General features: G+C 45.5%; 1 protein-coding gene across 1 annotated transcript in view; it reads left to right on the top strand.

Annotated features, from left to right (window-relative positions):
* PYY (peptide YY) overlaps nucleotides 1-15,977 on the top strand; it is a 33,090-nt gene that overhangs the window by 928 nt on the left and 16,185 nt on the right. The window lies entirely within an intron of this gene.

The following is a 15,977-nucleotide window of genomic DNA, read 5'->3' on the forward strand; positions in this document are numbered from 1 at the left end:
CATACTCATACAGAGTAAGAAGAAGACACACCCCTCTGAGACCATCCCCACCTACCCACGTACAGAGGCAAGCAGCGCACATTCACATGTTGCAATGTGTCTGGCACGTGAGAGGAGTTCAGATTATATTTATTGAATGAATGAGTGAAGAGGGGACAGAGAGAAAGAAGTGGAGAGCCTGGGTTCATGGTTTCAGGGTCTGGGAGTCTGTGTTCCTGGGGGTGGCCCTGGGAGAGCCCAGGGAGCCCCAGAGTGGCCCTCTCGATTGGTGAGGAGGCAGAGCCCAGTGGGCGCTGTCTCAGAGCTGCACCTGTGGGATGTGACAAGTGGGAGTGGACAAAAGCCTTTTCAGTCAAGCACAGCTTTTTGAGCACATACTATGTGCCAGTATTGAACAAGGTGCTCTGAAGATCTCATTTTTCCTGGCTGGAAGTCAGGAGGACTGGGCTCTGCTACTTCTTTGGCTGCGAAAGTTTGGGCAAAACATTTAATTTCTCTGAGCTTCAGTTTTTTCACCTGTAAAATGGGGAAAAGAGAATAAAATAGAATCTGATTGCACTGTTGTAAGGATGAAAATTTCCCGGTGGGCATGCAGTCAGCAAAATCCAGACTGTGGGAGACTTTTTAAGACAAACAACTTAGTTTCTTCAACAAGTAAATTGCAAAGGAAAGAGTAGGAGAGGAGAGGATGAAGATATAGATTAAAAGATGTATTTTTAGAAATATCTTTTAATCCTTATTTGGATTCTAATTCAAACAAACCATAAGAATTTGGACAATCAGGGAAATTTAAGCACAAAGGATATTTTATATATGTATTTTTTAATTGAAGTATTGTTGTATACAATCTTATATTGGCTTCAAATGGACAACCCAGTGGTTCAACAGTTACCCATATTATTAAATCCTCATCCCCTCCACTGCAATTACTATCTGTCAATGTAGATTTAGATCACACCTGTAAGTGAGATCATAAAGCATTTGTCTTTCTGTATCTGGCTTATTTCATTTACCACAATATCCTCCACCTCCATGTTGTTGCAAATGGCAGATTTTTTAAAAAGACTGAATACTATTCTATTGTACGGTCATACCACATTTTCTTTCTTTTATTGAAGTATCGTTGATATACAATCTTACATTGGTTTCAAATGTACAACACAGTGGTTCAACAGTTACCCATATTATTAAATCCTCACCCCCTCTAGTGCAGTTATTATCTATCAATATAGAAAGATGTTACAGAATCATTGACTGTATTCTCCATGCTGTACTACCACCCCCATGATCAACTTATACTGTGATTATGAATTATTGTGTCCCTTCATCCCCCTCCACCTCTCTCCCCACCCACCCCAATCCCTCCTCCTTGGTAACCACCAGTCACTTCTTAGTGTCTGTGAGTCTACTGCTGTTTTGTTCCTTCTATATTGCTTTGTTTTTATATTCCACAAATAAGGAAAATCATATGGTGTTTGTATTTCTCTGCCTGGCTTATAACACACTGAGGATAACACCCTCTAGATCCATCCATGTTGTTGCAAACGGCAGGATTTCTTCTCTTTTTATGGCTGATAATATTCCATTGTGTATATGTGCCACATCTTCTTTATCCATTCATCTATTGATGGACACTTAGGTTGCTTGGTATATTAATTTTTGAGGTGTGATATGATTGTGTGTTATGTTTTTAAAACTATTATATATCTTTTAGTGTACATATATAATATTTATAGATGAAATGATAAGATGCCTTGAATTTGCTTCAAAATAACCCTGGAGGGGTGAAAGTGGGCTAGGTAACAGCTACAAGACTGGCCATGAGATAGGAGCTAATACTTGTTGAAGTTGGGTAATGGGTACAGGGGATTCATTATACTATCTTTTGACTTCTTTGTATGCTTGGATATTTTCAAAATAAAATGGATTTAATGAATTCTCATACGTGCAAGTTCCCAGTCTGACATAATTTAAACACAGTGAAAGATATTTTGCTTCGTTCAGACATAGTGTTCCTCCAAGGCATAAATATGTGAAATACTAAATAATCGACAAATATATAGCACGAGGTGTAAGAGGAAGCACCCTGATTTAAGGATTTCAGTTCTGAGTGTGCCATGCGCCTCTTGTCCATCAGGGGGCTCCCTACTCTGCCGCCTTCTGGCTGCTTCCCTCCGGGCGGGGGGGGGGGGTTTGTTAGAGAAGGAAAAGGCCATCAGCAATGTTAAGAGAGGTGTCGCAGACACGCAGACATGCAGACATATTAGCATCCGATAGAGACCTGAGAAGAATTGTCCATAACCCTCTGATATGAAGGGTCTTCTTCAGTTTACAGCCTCTGGGGTTTGGGGAAAATTTAGGAAAGCCTACTGTCTTCAAGATAATAATAGCAAACTCTTCCTCATGGACTATTCTAAGTATATGATACGTGTTAACTTACTTAATTCTCACAGTAACACCATGAGGTAGGCATTACTATTATCACAAAGATACTAGGAGGCTGATTTTAGACAAGTGGAGGTTAAGTGCTTTCAGGGTACAGGTAGAGCTTCCTAGCACTCAAGGGGAAAGGAGGCCTGGAGCTCAGGAGAGGTCAGGAGAGGCCCTGGAGAGGGTGACAGAGGAGGACCCTGAGCATGGGCATGAGCTGCCTGGGAGGGGCTTTAGCAAGGGGAGAGCACAGTGGAAGGGTTGAGGGGGTCCAGAGGAGGAGGCACACCAGGAGTCACCTAGAATTCATGGGCAGAGATGTTTCAAGAAGGAAGGAGCAATCCACAGTGTGGAAAAGTCATTGGCTTCACCCATCTTTTCCATTTCATTGGGTGATAGGGAGGTGGGATGGGGAAGCCTGGTGGTTGTGGGTTGAGGAGGGACCTGGGATTAGACGGCAGCATGGGACTCCTGGGGAAATTGTGGGTGAAGAAGACAGCAGAGCCTCAGACCTCAAAGTGTGGTCCCAGGCATCACCTGGGAACTGGTAGAAATGCAGAGCCTTGGGCCCAGTCTAGGCCTACTGAGCAAGGCTCTGCATTTTACTAAGATCTATGGGCATTAAAATCTGGCAAGTAGTGGAGCAGAGATGTGGGCTGGTCCCCAGAGGTCCGGAGAGTAGCCTTCAATATGGGGGATGTCCCTCGTGAGGGTGAAGCTGAGGAGGAGCTAGAGTGGGAGAGGAGAAGACACTGTGGCACAGCTGGACTGGGGGTGTTTTGTGTGAACGTTCATGGCTGTGTGGGGGTGGGGGATTTGTGTGCAACTCATGGTTAAGGTCGGGTAGTGCTAGGTGGAATTTTGTCTCCCATGGCTGAAAGCTGCCTGAGGGTTATTCATCTGTGTGTTCCTCAGAGCAGACAGGAGTGTGTAGAGGTGTGCATGTCTCTGTGTTTGAAGGTTTTGGCATGGGTAAGAGTGAAGTGTGGGGCAGAGTTCATGTGTATCTTTTGTATGTATGTATGTCAAACAAGGTCAACTAATGGAAATTTCATGGTTCATCCTAATCTGTGCATGTCCCAATGTAAAGGTAATGTGTAGGTACGGCATTGCCGGGAGCAGGGCCCAGGACACCGTCCTAAGGATGAATAGCCAGCCTCTGGACTCAGGAAACTCAGGGGGTTAGGTCCACACCCCGAAGTACCCGACGGGTCCCCAGTGGGTAAGGACGCGGATTCCACTGTGCCTGCAGGTTGTAATTTCACACTATGGCCACAAGAGGGCAATGCAGGCACTGCCATGAGGTACGAGGTCCGGGTGGGTTCCGGACCGGAGGTCCCGGTTCACTGCAGTGCGGAGCAGATCCAGGCAGTAAAGCGATCCGCCGGAGGGGCGAGACGGTACCCGCCGAGGGCGGCGGGTCTGGGGGTCGACTGCAGTTACCCTAGTGCCCAGGCTTGCCGCCCTCCCCGGGCTCTGGCTAACCGCACCCCCAGTCAACGCCCTCCCAGAGCCACCCCCGCTTTAGCGCCTCTCTCGGATCCCGATACCCCAACCCTCTTCCAGGAAAACCCAGCCCAGAGGTGGGGGAGTGAGGGCGCAGCCTAAGCGGGAAGTCGGGGGCAAAGGCGGTGAGAGGAGTGGGGGTTTTCCTTTGGGGCGAAGGTGGGAAGAGGGTTCTCAAACATCCTCAGACCGGACACATTAATAGAGCGCCTTGGGTACCGGGCATGGGGCTGGGTGAGTGTACACGGGGACAGGGCACGGTCCTGGCCTTGATCTGGGGCCAGAGCCAGCCTCGGGCTGGCTTTGAGCAGGACTTTCACTTCTGCTGCGGGGTCCTCCGTTTCCATCTCCTCGGTAGGGAGAAAGCTCTCTTCCCTCCCTCTCTGAGTACCGGTTGTTGCGACTCAAGAGTGAGAAATTCCAGGGAAAGTACCAAAGTTCTCTGGCTTGACTGCCGGTGTGGTGGGCAGGGAATGGTGGGAGGAGGGGAGAGCAAAGTCGAGGGGAGGTTTAGGCCCACGGTGTGGGTACGCGTTAAGGAGACCTGGGAAGCCAGTGAGGGATTTTGAGGAGAGTGGCCTGATGCGGGCTCCTGGAAGATGAAAGATGGACTGGGGGTGGAGGATGGGATGGATTCCAGGCATAGGGATCAGGGTCCTGACAGTGGGACTGGAAAGAAGAGCTGGTTTTTAATACAACTTTTTTTTTTCACTATACAAGTAATTTAGGAAAATGAAAATGGACGAAACCTACCTGGCCTACTATACAGCTGCTGTTTGGATTTGGTCTGTTTCCTTCCAAACATATATATATATACATATATATATATGTATTTTTTTTAAACGTGGCAGTGTTGTTGTGTACATATAATTAATTTTCCTGATTTTTCACTTATCAGGATGTCATAAGCATTTTTATGTCACTTCCTGCTTTAGTGTCCTAGGATTGCCCTAACAAAGTACTGCAAACTGGATGGCTTAAAACAGTAGAAATTTATTGTTTCACAGTTCTGGAGGCTGGAAGTGCAAGATCAAGGTGTCAGCAGGGCCTTGCTTCCCCTGAAAACTATAAGGGAGAATCCTTCCTTGCCTCTTCTAGCTTTTGGTATTTGCTGGCAATCCTTGGCATACAATTTGGCTTGTAGATGCACCACTCCAGTCTCTGTCTCCTTGGTCACATGGCTTCTCCATGTGTGAGTCTCCTTTTCTTATAAGGACACCAGTCATACTGGATCAAGTGCCACCCTATCCCAATATTACCTCATCCTAACCGATTACATCTGCAGTGATCCTGTTGCCAAATAAAGTCACATCCTGAAGGCTTGGGACTTCAACATATCTTTTTAGGGGACACAATTCAACCCAGAACCCTTCCTAACTAAGCCTTTCAGTGAACGCTTAAGATTTCTATAAGGGTAAAATTCCCTCATTTATTTATCCTACATTAAACACTTGATTTACATCCAATTTATAGATGATTAAAATAATGCTGTAATTAGCACTTTGTGCATAAACATTTCCCTCATATTTTAAATGATTTTTTAAGGACATTCAGAAGAAGGAACATCTGATCAGTGTTTATGAAGAGTTCTAATTATGTTGTCAGTTTGGGGAGAGGTGTAGTGTGATGAGAGGAAGCACAGGGAGGCAAAAGAACTACCCACAGGCTTATCAACACGAGGCGACTTCCACCAGTCTTGCCGTATATAATTACATATACTTACCACCCTTATTTTTTTTCCTAGTGGAGTTCTTGCAGGTAACATTTTCTATCCTACTTTTTTCACTTAACATTAAGTCCTAAGCAGTTTCCTGTCTCATAAACTTCATAATCATCTTTTGGGGCTGCGTAATGTTACATGATAGGAATATTTTAAAATTTAATATTGCATATGTTGCTAGATATTTATGGTGCTTTCAATGTTTTACCTTTATAAATAAACTATGGTACACATTTTTGCACTTATATTTCTGAATTGAGTTTATTTTAGTGGCTGCCAGAAACTGAGATTCTGGGTTGAAGTGTATGAATAATTTTAATGCTCTTGAGTCCTTTTTTCAAGAGTCGTACCAACACACACTCATCAGACATGAATGAGTGAACATGTCTATTTGCCAGCATTCTTGCCAGCAGCAAGTTTTATCTTTTTTTTTTTAAACTTTTTTTTGGTACTAAGACTTTATTTTGAGACTCTATATACACATTACACAGAAAATTGACAAAAGTTTAAGAAACAGTATATAGATGTGTGAGTATAGGTATATATAAGTGTATGTGTATACAGATATGCAGACACATTTAAGCACATGCTGATTAGTCATGATGTATTAATTGATTTCATAACTCACTTAAGATTGTAACTCTTTAATGGTCATACCTACCATTTGAAAAAACAGTATCAAAAAGTAAAGTAAATGTAATTGTCTATTACTAGAAAGCATTGTACTTCTCAGTGATGAGTACTGAATTCTTCTGTAATCACTGAGCCCATGATTTTTTTTTTGAGAGGGCATCTCTCATATTTATTGATCAAATGGTTGTTAACAACAATAAAATTCTGTATAGGGGACTCAATGCACAATCATTAATCAACCCTAAGCCTAATTCTCAACAGTCTCCAATCTTCTGGAGCATAACGAACAAGTTCCTACATGGTGAACAAGTTCTTACATAGTGAATAAGTCCTTACATGGTGAACAGTGCAAGGGCAGTCATCACAGAAACTCTCAGTTTTGATCACGCATCATGAACTATAAACAATCAAGTCAGATATGATTATTCGTTTGATTTTTATACTTGATTTATATGTGAATTCCACATTTCTCCCTTATTATTATTATTATTATTTTAAATAAAATGCTGAAGTGGTAGGTAGATGCAAGATAAAGGTAGAAAACATAATTTAGTGCTGTAAGAGGGCAAATGTAGATGATCAGGTCTGTGCCTATAGACTAAGTATTAATCCAAGCTAGACAAGGGCAACAAAACATCCACGGATACAGAAAATTTCTCTCAAAACGGAGGGTGAGGTTCTAAGCCTCACCTCTGTTGATCCCCAATTTCTCACCTGATGACCTCCCTGCGACTGTGCCTGTCTTAGGTTGTTCCTCCCTTGAGGAATCTTATCCGTCTCTGGCTAACCAGTCTTCTTCCAGGGCCATACAGGGAAATGTAAAGTTGGTAAGTGAGAGAGAAGCAATATCGTTTGAAAAGGTTAGCTTTTTACTTCTTTTCAGATTTATGCCCTGTGGCTTCTATGCCCAGCATTTGTCTTGAGGTATCTTTACCACTTGGAAGAATTACGATACTCTGTAATTTTCAATATGAGGCACGAATTTTACTAAAGGGTTGTAATTAGGAAGGAAGAAGAAAAGCTATAGAAGTAGCAGACAGAAGAAAACATGGGAAGATTGATTATTTCTTTGACATATCTTTTTGTAGAGTAACATAAGCATGTATAGGTTTTAACAAACTACTAATTAAATTGTGTACACACATTAACATAATAGGAATACAGCTACATAACAAAAGCAGACCTACAATTACCAGCCATATCCAGTGAAACCAAGAAAACCAGTTAGGCACCCTAGGCATTTATGAAAACTTATCAATGATATGATGGATATTGTCTAACTGAATTTGAATAGTTTGAGAAAAATCAGACAAATTAAAACAACACATTCCTGGGAACTGTTCACATCCCATGTGTTCTTTTAACAGTAGATAGTCTATAGTCGCAAGATTTTGGAGCGCTGCAACTTGCACTTCTTCTAATTCTTGGTTGAGTTCTGGCAGTATAGATCCAGTCAAATGTCTTATTTTACTGTATGCACAGGCCAGCTTAGATATCTCCTTCTTCATTCCAAAGGCAAGTCCAGGAACCGGTGGGATGAATGCAGCTACAACTGCAACAGCACCAGGATCTTTGTTGAAGTTTTTTTGATGATCATCTTCTGGAATGACTCTTCCAGAGAATGTTGATGTTGGAAGTTCTTCTTCATGTCGTATCTTAATTCGTTTTCTGGGTAGCCTAATTAGGCTTTGGTCCTCTGTTAGTCCATTCTTGGGTTCTGTGATTCTGCTGCTGTTTTGTTCCTTCAGTTTTTCCTTTGTTCTTATACTCCACAGATGAGTGAAATCATTTGGTATTTGTCTTTCTCCCCTTGGCTTATTTCACTGAGCATAATACCCTCTAGCTCTATCCATGTTGTTGCAAATGGTAGGATTTGTTTTCTTCTTATGGCTGAATAATATTCCATTGTGTATATGTACCACATCTTCTTTATCCAGTCTTCTACTGATGGACACTTAGGTTGCTTCCAATTCTTGGCTATTGTAAATAGTGCTGCAATAAACATAGGGGTGCATCTGTCTTTTTTCAAACTGGAGTGCTGCATTCTTAGGGTAAATTCCTATGAGTGGAATTCCTGGGTCAAATGGTAAAGTTTTATCTTTTTAAGTTTTGCAATCTTACCAGGTAAAACACGGCATCCTGATTTGTCTTTTTTCATTACCATTGACATTCACTATTTGTTCTTGTATTGTTTTCCTCTTTTGGAGTTGTTGGTTCATGTCCATTTATCTTTTGGGGATCCTAATGTTTTGCTTAGAGATTAGTATATTCATTTTATTCTTAAAAGGTACTAACCCTTTGTCATATTTGCTGTATGGATTTTTTAATCTGTTGATTCTCCAATTTAAAAAATAGCTACTGGGAAAAGCAAATCAAAACAACAGTGAAATGCCATTTCACACCCATTAGGATGGCTTCTCCCAAAAATCCCAGAAAGTAACAAGTGTTGGTGAGGATGTGGAGAAATTGGAATCCTTGAGTCCTGTTGGTGGGAATGTAAAATGGTGTAGCTGCTATGGAAACAGTACGGCAGTTCCTCAAAAAATTAAGATGGTAAAATTTATGTTATGTGTATTTAAAAAAAAACCTGGAGAAGCAGAAAATATAACAGATATCCACTAAAAAAAGTTTTTGAGTTCTACTCTATATAAAGTATCTCTGTGTGCCAAATCAAAAAGATGTCAAGGTGCCCATGCGCCAAGTGGGTCAAAAAGGAAATTAACATTCAAGCACAGGAAAGACAGTGTAGCACAGAGAAGACAAGTAGTGACTCTATAGCATCTTACTATGCTGATGGACAGTGACTGTAATGGGGTATGTGGTGGGGACTTGATAATGGGAGGAATCCAGTAACCACAATATTGCTCATGTGATTTTATATTAATGATACCAAAAGAAAAAAAAGTGTTAGAAAAAAAAATTAACATTCACAATAGAATTCCATCTATGCTTTGGTAATGGGGTGGGCGGCCAGGGTGCCAGGGGGCATTGAGGGGCAGCAGCCAACCCAGAGCAGGTGAGGTGAGGGCTTGGGGCAGTCAGGAAAGTTCCATGTGGAGCTGAATCTAGGACAAACTAGGAGTTAGCTTGGCAAGGAGAGGTCCAATTCGTAATTTCAGTTATGCTTTTATGACATGCACATGTTTAACGCTTACATGGGCAAGGTTGTTGACCTTTCTCTGTGATTTTTTCCAGTGCTTTCCTGCTCATTAAGGTCTGTTCCCTCAAGAGGTCTGATGGTTCCATTTCTCTCTGGTTTTCCATAGTTCAATCTATTTTTACATTTAACTCTTTAATCTACCTAGAAATCACTTTGGTGATTGGTGGGAGGATAGGGGACCCCAGTGGAAGGGTGACCCCAGATTCAGGGAACACCATCTTCATTCTGCTGTCCTCCTTCCTGACATGGTGGCTCTGCAGCTCCCACCGTTTATCCGCTCTCCTCCCTGTGGTTGCTTTAGGTGATGGGTGGGCTGGGTGTGTGGCTGAAGCCCTGGGTGATTGGAGGTGACAATCCAGTAGGAGCTTCTTGGCCTTGAGGTATGAGGGCTGCAGAGCAGACTGCTGTAAGGACTTCCAGTGTAGGGATTCAGTAGGATGGGATGGAGGTGCATGTGCCAACTCTCCCTGCCCCTCCCCTGCTACCCAAGCCATCACTCTCTCAGCTCCCCCTCCTCAAAGTCATTGCGTTTATCTGTTCCTTCATTTGTTTTGGGCTGTGTTCCCACCAGACTGTGATTCCCAGGGGGCACGCACCTTGCCTGCCTTGCTCCCTGTGGCATCCGAAGCGCCTGGAGCACAGGCTGGCAGAGTGGGTGCTCAGGGAATACAGGGTGAATGAGTGAAAGAATGGCCTCTTCGTGCTGACCCCACACAGGAAGCCAGGAGGAGCTGCCATTCTGAGCCACCTGCTCCAATACCTGTGGGCAGATTGCTGGCGAGGGACTGAGGATCTAGGCCCCCTAATCTGGGGCAGACCCTTGATAGTCCGGTTTCTAGTCTGCGTTTCATCAGGGGCAGGGAGGCTGAGGGGCTGGGAGTCTCCCACTCACAGATACCTCCTGGAGGTGGAGCTGGGGCTGGCTTGGAGACGGGCAGAGGCTGAGCTGTGTCCTAGCCCAGAGGGGCAGGGCTGGGGGAGGCAACGTTGAGTCAGGGAGGCAGCTACTCCTCATGAAGTTTCCTGTCTCAGGGGCTCAGAGACATTTATTACAGCCAGGCAGGGAAGTAATTAAGTCAGAGAGCAGCAGTGATGGTGAAGAGAGGGAGGCCTGATTGTCTCAGGAGACTCCTGGCGCAGTTAATAACGGCGGAGGAGGGGGAGTTCTGCCCAGTCTGAAAATATGGGTAATAGAGACATGGCTTCAGGGCCACAGTCACCCATGTCTGTGTTGACTGCCAGAGGAGGAGTGGACACAGGTCTAGAGGAAGGGCTGGCACCTGGCTCCACAAGGCAACCTGAGAGAGAGGGGAGGGCTCAGGCCACGGCCCAACTGGCCAGAACTTCAGCCCTGGTATTGCGAGGTGTTACCTGCTGTGGGACCCGGGCGAGTTGCTTAACCTGTCAGAGTCTCAGCTTCCTTATCAGTAGAATGTGGCTAATGACATGGATCTTACAGGATTGCTACTGGGATTAAATGTAAAATGCTTAGCAGTGTGCCTGGCATGCAGCAAACACACATAGAGCTGGGATTTAAAAAATAGTTTGTGGCAGCTGGGCGTGAAAGCCACATGTGAGCCAGTAACTGGGTGGAGGGGCAGAAACACAGGCTTTCCCGGACAGTGGCGGCGGTTCCGAGTCCTGACACAGGCATAACAGCCTCAGGTACGGTTTAAGGGACATGTACTCTGTGGTTTTTCTCCATTATCTGTGGTCCTTACAATGACCTTGCAAGAGGATTATTCTTCCAAGTTACAGATGAAGAAATTGAGGCTTAGAGACAAAAGTGGCTTGCTGAAAATCAGAGGTTGTAGAGCTGGGATTCCAGTTTAGGTCTGCCTGGTGTCACAGTCCTCAAGTGATCCTGTCCTTTAGCTGCAGGGCTCCAGAAACTCAGGATGCACAGGACAGTGACCCAGTCCTGGGGTCAACCGTGTGGAGCGATGGGGGCACCTAACATCCTCCTCAGACACCTCAAATGCCATCCCTCTTGGACATACACCTGGGCATGTGTCTTCAGGAGGGAAAGGTCTGGGTACTCTCTCTTTTTGGGCCAAGGGGGTGTCCCCTCCCTGTTCCCTAATCCTGGTGAATCTTGGGTCTCTGTTCCTCCCAGGCCCTGGGCCTGGTCTCTGCTCTTCCCCTGCTGAGACCACAGACCCTCTGGTTCTGGCCCTTCCTTGGCCCTCATTCGTGGTCAGAGGCTGGAGACGGTCTGGGGAGGGAGTGAGCTTTGGCATTGGGGCAGGATGGTGGTGGTGGGAGCATTAAGTTGGAGTCCTCAGGCCTCATGGCAGGTTGGGGGAAAGGGGGCATAGAACTGGGGGATAGGACAAACCCCTGCCTCGCAGAGGATAGGCAGGAAAGAAGGGGATGGCAGCGGGCAGAATTTGGGTGAGACACTGGGCAGGAGTGGAGGTCCCTATAGGTGGGCCAGCCTGAGGGCAGCTCTCAGGAAGTTTGGGGGCCCTTTGGAGGAGCAAGGGGGGTCTCCTATCCCTGAGCAAACTCCAAAAACATGGTTCCCTGGCCTGGGCTGGAATGCCGAAAAGGTGGAGGCAAGAATGCTTTATGGCTGATAGATGTTTTTGTTCTAATTTCTTTTGTTTTTAATTTTCTCAATTAAAACTTTTCTGATTATAAAAGTACTAAACATTTATTATAAACTATAAAATTATAGAGAAATATAAAGAAAAATATCACCCATAATCCCATCCCATGAGATAATTACTCTTAACATTTTTTACATATACAATGTCCCTTTGAGATTTTTTCCTATGTATAGACATATCTATCTATCCATCTATCTGTATCCATCCAATTTTTTCCAGACTTGGAATCAGTCTATAGGTACTATTTTTTGTACTTTGCTTTTTTCCTAGGTAGGCATATTATTTTATAACATGTCCATGTCATAAATATTTCCACATTACTTAACACTCTTCTAGAACATGGTTTTTAATGACTACATTAAAAAAGTACACATTCTATATATACTATAACTTATTTGATGTCAGACATTCTGGACATTTGCGTTGTTTCCCTTTTCATGTGTGAGCTCTTGTTAATCGCTGCTCTGATGAGTACTCTTGCTGTTTATATCTGTATCTACCCACTGGTTACCTTTGCAGAAATGGGGACCCTGGATTAAAGGGTGTACATGTTTACTCAAAACTAGCCTCTGATGGTTCTCTTCCAATCTCATCTCTAGTGTTTGCAAAGGTGCCCGCAATGGCCTGGGCAGCACCAGGCATTATCATTTTTAAAAACTTTGCCAAAATTTTCTCAATTAAAAAAAGAAGTATCTCTTTATTTTAATTTGCATTTCTAGACTGAATAAATGTCTTTCACATTTATTAGTCATTTGTGTATTGTCCTTGATTGCTTTTAAAATAGGGTCTCTATCATTTTCTTTTTATTTGTGCATTCTTCATTTATTCCAGTCTTCATGCTTCTTTGGCTGTGTATGTTGTAAATAGGTTCTCTTAATTTTAAGGCCTTCCTTTTAATTCAGTTTTTTATTATACAGAGAAGCATTAAATTTTAATGTAGTCCAATTTATGACAATTTTTTAATGTTTATTTTGTATTTGGAAGGGCTTTTTCTTTTTCATTATTAAAGTCATATCACCACTTTTCTACAAGTTTGGAAGAGAAACAAAGTTGTGTCTGGTAACACCACCTGGTGCAACCAGACTGGGTTTAATTGAGAGCAAAATAGAGATTTAATGATCTTGCCAGGCCCGGTCTAGACTTAGACAATCAATTTCAGTAGCTTCGGAGCTGACTGCTTGCCTGACAGCCAGATGCCAGTGGGTGTCAGGCACTCACTTCTGTGTCATTACAGAGGCCTGCCTGGGAGCTGGCCTCCCGGGCTGGGCCTCAGTTTCTTCCTCCGAGAACTGAGGAGGCTGGCCTAACCGGCTGGAGGACGACGCCAGGTTCATTCAAATGCAGCCTCTCTAAATAAGCAGTTTCCACCCCTGTAAAATGGGAATGATAGCGGTGCCTCCCTCACTGAATTGCTGGAAGCGTGAAATCAGATGAGACAGTGACGCTCCTCAGGCAGCCCTGCGCCCGTTAAGCGTGGTTCAAGTTATTAGTAGTAGTAATAGTAGCAGCAGGGGGGTGGTAGTAAGGTTTAGGGACTCCTGACGGGGCTCCTGATCCCACCCACCGGGAACCCAGTCAAGTCGTGGGTCCCTGGCTGCGCGGCCCACCACAAGGGGAAGGAGGCCGGGACAGACAGGTGCACACGCAGTGGCCAGTCGGGTTCTGGGGAGCGGAAGGGAGAAGGGCGACTGGACGCGCGTGGGCAGCAGCGGGGCAGGGCGCGCAGCAGGTTCCCGGCCCCCCCGGGTTGGGCCCCCGTAACGCCGCCCCGCCGTTTCCCCGGCTCTGCAGGGCGGTCGGGGGCGGGGTGGGCGCCGGGCGTGGCGGCCTCCTCCGCTCCCTCCGAGCCTTATCTGCGAGGGCGGATGAGGGCGGCGGGCGCGGGGTTCCGGGGCTGCGCGCTAATGGAGGCGGCGGCGGCGCCGTGTTTGCGGGAGATAAGCGCAGCGCGGCCGCGCGCCTGTGTACACAGACGCCACTTCGCTGCGCAAACAGCTGCCGCCCTCCTCGGGACGCCTGCCGGGTCGGCAGCGGCGCACGGTCCCCGGAGGGCGGGGCCGGGGCTGGGAGAGGGCGCCGGGCCGCGAAGGAGCCCCAGCAGCGAGAGTGCGCCCGTGGGACCGTGGACGCGCTCGCTTGTGGGGCAGCCTCGAGGTCCCAAGACTGAGAGTCGGGTGTGTACGCTTGTGGCAGTGTGGGCAGTGGGTGCCCTCCTGGGTCTATGAGGGCCCCTTCCTGTGGTGCCTGACCCCCCGCCCCACTAAGCCTTCAGACCGGGAAGTGTCCCCTCCAGCCAGGCCCCAGGGATCTGCCCACTGCTCCCTAACAGGTCTCACCCTCCTCTCCTTGGGAACAGGCACCCAGACCCCTGGGTTCCCACAGCCTGTGTCTTGGCAGGGCTGGGTCTGTGGGACACTGAGCAGACCCCAGGGCTGGGGGCCACAACACACAGAGGCCCCAGTAGGAAAGCCTCTGGAAGACAGCCCACACCCCTCACTGCCTCCTGCATCCTCCTGGCTTTCAGCTCTGCCCCAAAGCCTCCTTGGGCCTGTATCTTACCCTCCTAGCTGCCTTCAGGACCTCAACATTCCACTGGAGGCTTACATACTTGGGGCCACCAACCAACCTCCTTCTCCTTAAGACAGGCAGTGCCCAAGGTTGTGTGAGGGAGAAACTCTCTTTATCAAGGGGAAGGAGGAAGATAAAAGTCTCTATCTAGGACAAAATGAGCAACTGCCCCCAGACCTGCTGAACAAACTGGCCATAGACATCAGGCCCAGTCTCCCATATGAACACACAAACCAGCTTGGCTGGCTTCAAGTATAAGCCTTACTGACATCTCATTAGCTTGAAAGACTGTCCAGACCTGTCCAATCATGCTTGTTCCCCCACATGCCAAAATCTGCCTTAAACCCTAGTATGCTTGTTTTTGCCAGAACCTTGGCTAAGTTTCCCCTGGTTTTGCCTGACTCATGCCAGAAAGCAAATCCACCAAGTACTAGTGTTCAGGATGTGCACTGCTCAAGAGCATCCACTTTCAGGAGCAATGCTCACACTACAGACAAAGTGGTTCTGCTCCTAGATATACATGCAACAGAAATGTGTAGACATATTCACCAAAAGACACTTCCAAGAATGTTGTAGCCTCAGTTTTCATAATATCTCCAAACCTGAAACTACCCAAATGCCTGTCAACTGTTGAATGGATAAATAAATTGTGACATATTCATACAATGGAATATTATATAGAGATATGAATGAACAAACTATGCACATAACAGTGAGGATGAGTTTCACAAACAATATCGAGCAAAAGCTGGATATAGAAGAATACTTACATGTAATTCCATTAATGTGTTAAAATTAGGGCAAGTGATTATCCTTGGCAGGGAGTCAGGGGAGGTGGCACTAGGAGGATTTTGGTGGGGGCTGGGAATGTGCTGTTTCTCCTGCTGGGTGCTGGTTACCCTGACGTGTTTACCCATAGAGCTGAACATTTACAGTTTATGCACATTGATGTATGGGTGCTGTTCTCCCATAAAAAGTTGAAAAAAATGTTAAACATTTATGGAACTACCCTTTGAATGCACTTAAGCTCTATGCCAATGATTAAACTCTCTCTAAGTGTTGGTCCCTCTCTCCCCTTTTTATTCCTGGGCCTCATCTAGATGCCCACATTCTCATTGTTTCCCAGGGTTGGCTTGTTTCTGGTTGCTCAGGTAGTGCAATTATATTCACATATATTTACATGTTTTTTCTTAGTGGAAGGAGTGCTTTAAATGCTTTAAATCTGCCCCCCAACACCACGCACAAAGATGCTCTGAAGGTAAGTGCAGTCCTTGCCAGGAAACCTTGTTTCCCTTTGATGTTTTATCAGTAGGGATTAGGTTCAGCTCTGAGTGATGAAAAACTGAAA

This window comes from Manis pentadactyla, chromosome 4 (assembly GCF_030020395.1).
Source record: "Manis pentadactyla isolate mManPen7 chromosome 4, mManPen7.hap1, whole genome shotgun sequence".
Taxonomy (NCBI): Eukaryota; Metazoa; Chordata; class Mammalia; order Pholidota; family Manidae; genus Manis; species Manis pentadactyla.